This window comes from Ailuropoda melanoleuca, unplaced genomic scaffold (assembly GCF_002007445.2).
Source record: "Ailuropoda melanoleuca isolate Jingjing unplaced genomic scaffold, ASM200744v2 unplaced-scaffold9165, whole genome shotgun sequence".
Taxonomy (NCBI): Eukaryota; Metazoa; Chordata; class Mammalia; order Carnivora; family Ursidae; genus Ailuropoda; species Ailuropoda melanoleuca.
The window spans coordinates 1-4,412 of record NW_023254620.1 but is presented as its reverse complement, the minus strand read 5'-3'; the positions used below and the strand labels follow the sequence as shown (position 1 = coordinate 4,412).

Here is a 4,412-nt window from a genome sequence, read left to right as displayed (position 1 = left end):
TGTGTGTGTGTGTGTGTGTGTGTGTAAGAGAATGCATTAAGGGAGGGCTTTTGGAATTAAAAATTAAAATGCAAAAAAATACCCACTTTTTAAAAAAGGGGAAATAAAGAAAACTGCAGACTCTCTGGTGATGAAAGCAAAGGCTAAAACTTGAGTCATCTTTTCTGGGAGAGCAATGGGTTTAGAAGATTAAGCCAGGCAAAGATTTTAAGCCATCCATTTTCTGAGTTCCTTGAATCTTCAGTGTCATTGGGAACGACTCAGAGCTCGATGCTTGTGATGCAAAACTTACTCCTCAGTGTTATTTTCCATTTGCGAATTGGTTGGATCCATTCGAGTCAAACTGTGCTTTTGTAGATTTGGTTGCTTCTTTTGGAAGTGTTCTTTCAAATTAGGTTACAGAAACAAGAGCTGAATTACACAGACAGCTGCGGAAACAGATTTTTCCTTTCAAATGTAAGATGAAAAAGGGAAGATTGAGAGTATTCCTTTAGCGTTGAGAGTATTCCTTTCTTGGTAAAGTTGTTTCTTCACAGTCAGAAATTGGGGGGGGGGCTCTCCACACTCCCTGAAGAGGCAGCCAGGCCCCCTTTCAGGGCAGAAGTTGGGGTCACACAGATGGATGTTTGAATCCTGTTCTGTTCCTCATAGTTGGATGACTTTGGTCAAGGCGCTTTAACCGTTACTTCCTTCATTTGTAAAATCCATGTTCTCGAAATTCCCTCGTGGGGTTGCTGTGAGGGTTAATTGAAATGATGTGTGTGGTGTCACGGAGTGATTTGCTTGATAAATGGAAGTTATTATGTAAATTGCTGGCGGACTATTACTTGCTTTTGTGCACTCATGTTTTTGTTCTAGCTCTGTTGTTCATGGACAGCATGACTATATAATTTATCATCCAGACTGGGATCCTTTTGAAAATGAAAGAGTATAACAAACCAGAGTGGACTCTGGGCTCTTAGGAGGAAGTTAGGACTAACTCCAGGCAAACCTGGATGTATGGTCACGCTCCCAAAGACTAACTCCTGGTAAGACGGGAGGCAGTAGGAGAGAGCGGGCTGCCACCATACCTCCTGCTGGAGGGACAACAGGAAAAAGGGGAGGGGGTGGGGAAAGGCGGGCCTTGCCTGTATTGGTAAACTAGTTAGGAACCAATGACCCAGTCTTTCCAAAATGTTAAGAATAGAAGAAGCTGGGCCGTGTGGGTGGCTCAGTCAGTTAAGCGTCTGCCTTCAGCTCAGGTCATGATCCCAGGGTCCTAGGATCAAGTCCCGCATTGGGCCCCCTTGCTCAGTGGGGAGTCTGCTTCTCCCTCTGCCTGTTGCTCCCCTGCTTGTGCTCTCTGTCTCTCTTTCTGTGTTAAGTAAGTAAATAATACCTTTAAAAAAAAATAGAAGAAGCCCTCTTTCCCTTCCCACAAGCCACCTTATGATTTGGCAAAGGACTTCCCTCTGTTGGGAAATCCCTGGCAGGTAACGAACACGTGCCCTTAATTTCTTCACTTCCTTTACCTACTTCTGCCCCCAGGACAGAGATTAACTTTCTCTTCCTAAAATTGTTAGTGACCTCATTGGAAGATGCAGTGGTTCACTTTACTTCTCCTGTCAATATTCAAGACTATACTCAGTTCTTGAAATTCTTATTCTTTTCTCATATTTATGCCACTTTTCCCAGTGTTTGTCCCCTAGTTCTTTTTCTTTTGCATACACCTTTAATGTAGGTGTATTGATGGAATTATACAGTTACCAAAAAGTATCCTTGTGAAGACTGTGGAAAGATGCAGAAATGATTGCTTTAACATCCTAAGTAGAAATAGTGCCATAGAAAATGCTACATGTTAAAAATAGGTAAGGAGATTTTGGTCTTAAGAAGGCATTATGACAGCATTATGTGATCCAAAGATAACAGTCTTACCCAAGCCACAGCCACAGCCAAGATCCCCCAAGGGCAGTAGACATCTAGGGAACACTAGCAAACGAGAATTAAAAGTGCCATTTGCTGGGCCTGAGCACCGCTATGAGCTTCAGCCTGAAGACTGCCTCTATCTTCCACGCATAAACAGACTCTTACCTCTGCAGGAGCACAGCAGAGAGGATGCCAGGTCCTCTGCCTGAGAGGGAAGAGAGCTGGCTTCAGCAGGGAACAAAGGGGCTGCAAAAGAGAAGAGAGATTCTCTCTTGGGTGTGCAGAGGCAGGCTCAGATGAGCTTGAGAGAGCAGATTCTGGTCCTGTCTTTCCAAGTCTGCATGTAGTGAACTTCAGGTGGAAATTAGCCCTGGCAGGAATATTTACTTCATGGAAATTGGTAAACACTACAAAGTGTGGCTTCCCACCCCCCACCCCCCCTGCTCAAAGCTGAATGTGAACTATTTATCAGCACACCACCAGGAGAGGGCAGAAAACATGCGACACTCCCTTACTCTGAGTTGGCTCTGGTTATAAAATGCACCACTCTGTTTCATTGTGGGAAGAGCCTGAGATCGATGTCTGAGTTCACATCTGCAATAACAAAGATGACAATGACAACCCATTGAGCATGTCTGGGTACCATGCTTCACTATACCAAGCACTTCCCATGCATAACCTGAATTTATACTCAAATCACTTTATGAAATAGGAACTGTCGTTACCTCTGTTTTACATATGAGGAAACTGAGGGTCAGCGCAACTAAGTAATCTGTCTAATGTTATACTGTTGGTAAATAGAAGATTCTGGATTCCAGTCCAGGTAAGTCCTCTCTAGAGCCTCAGCTCTGACCTTCATGATAATCCCTTCCTGGGGAAGGTGGGCAGAGAGGGTGACAAAGTTCCCTCCCCAACTAGCACTTAACTATATGTGTTACTATGATAGAAACATGTATATTTAAAAAAGTGCATCCTTTTGTGTATTGTGATGCAATTTTTACATAAGGTTTTTAGATGTGCAAAATAATACTATTTATTCTCATGGATATTCACATATGTAGTAAAGGTGTAAAAACATACATGGAGATAATGTGGGTATATAGCTATTTTTTTATAACCTTTTTTGGTATATTTAAACTACTTTATAATAAAAATTTCATATATTTCTATATAAGGTAATCAGATTGCTTTTAGAGTTATGGGTAATTCTAATCATTTATTTAAAAAATTTTAATGTTGTTATATTGTCTTTTCAGTTAAAATAGTTTTTTAGAAATGAGTGCCTGCAAAATCTGGTAAAAGTGAATAATGTCTGTCAGCTATATTGTGCCAGTGTCAATGTCTGGGGTTTTGAGAATATTTTACAGTTATGTAAGATGTCATCATAGAGAGAACTGTGTGACACAATGGATCATTATTGCTATTTTTAAATGAATTAATAATTTTATTTATTATTTGCAAAAAGTTTGAGAATCTCTGTTTTAATGGAGGTCTCCTCTGACCCCCAGGTACTGTTAGATGTTTTCCCTATGTTCCCACCCCTCTACCACAGCACTTACCACTTTGTAGGTTATGTTTATAAAGTAGCATTTACTGGGGTGCCTGGATGGCTCAGTTGTTAAGCGTCTGCCTTCAGCTCAGGGCGTGATCCAGGAGTCCTGGGATCGAGCCCCACATCAGGCTTCTCCCCTGCGAGCCTGCTTCTTCCTCTCCCACTCCCCTGCTTATGTTCCCCCTCTCTTGCTGGCTGTCTATCAAATAAATAAATAAAATCTTAAAAAAATAATAAAGTAGCATTTACTTAAAATGCTATTCTTCTTTTCCAGGAAACTTTGATAGGCCACCACATTTTTTCCACACTTAAAAATTGAGATATGATTCATAAAACCATAATCATTCTCCCTTTTATAGTGTTAAAATTCAGTGGGTTTTAGTATATTCACGAGGTTGTGTGCAACCGTCACCGCTATCTAATTGCAGAATGATCTCATCATCCTTAAAAGAAACTCTGTGCTCATTAGCAGTCACTCATCATTCTTCCCTCTCCCCAGTCCCTGGCAATCACTAACCAACCTTCTATTTCTATGATTTTGCTTATTCTGGACAATTCATCTGAATGGACTCCTGTAATAGGTGGCCTTTTTGACAAACTCCTTTCACTTTTAGCATAATGTAACCAAGTTTCATCCATGCTGTCACATGAATTAGTATCATCCTTTATATGACTGAATAATATTCTGTTGAATAGGCATACCACATTTTGCTTATCCATCCATCAGTTCATAGGCATATGGGTTATTTCCAGTTTTGAGGGGGGCTATTCTACATAATGCTGCTGTGAACATTTGTGTGTATGTTATTGTTCGTACATATGCTTTCAATTCTCTTAGGAATATCTAGGAGTAGGTATGCTGGATCATAGAGTAATGCTATTTAATTTCTAGAGGAACTGCCAAATTTTTTTTCCAAAGCATAGGCCAGCAGCTTTTAAAAGAAGTTTTTTTTTT

The 4,412-nt window shown here is 40.6% G+C and overlaps 1 long non-coding RNA gene across 1 annotated transcript; it reads right to left on the bottom strand.

The window, feature by feature from the left end:
* Positions 1-32: 32 nt before the first annotated feature.
* Positions 33-3,607, bottom strand: LOC117800932. Its single transcript, XR_004623216.1, has 3 exons — positions 3,465-3,607; positions 2,421-2,499; positions 33-2,151 (listed from the first exon to the last, which is right to left on the bottom strand). It is a non-coding gene; the product is annotated as an uncharacterized LOC117800932 (long non-coding RNA).
* Between the last annotated feature and the right edge of the window lie 805 nt (positions 3,608-4,412).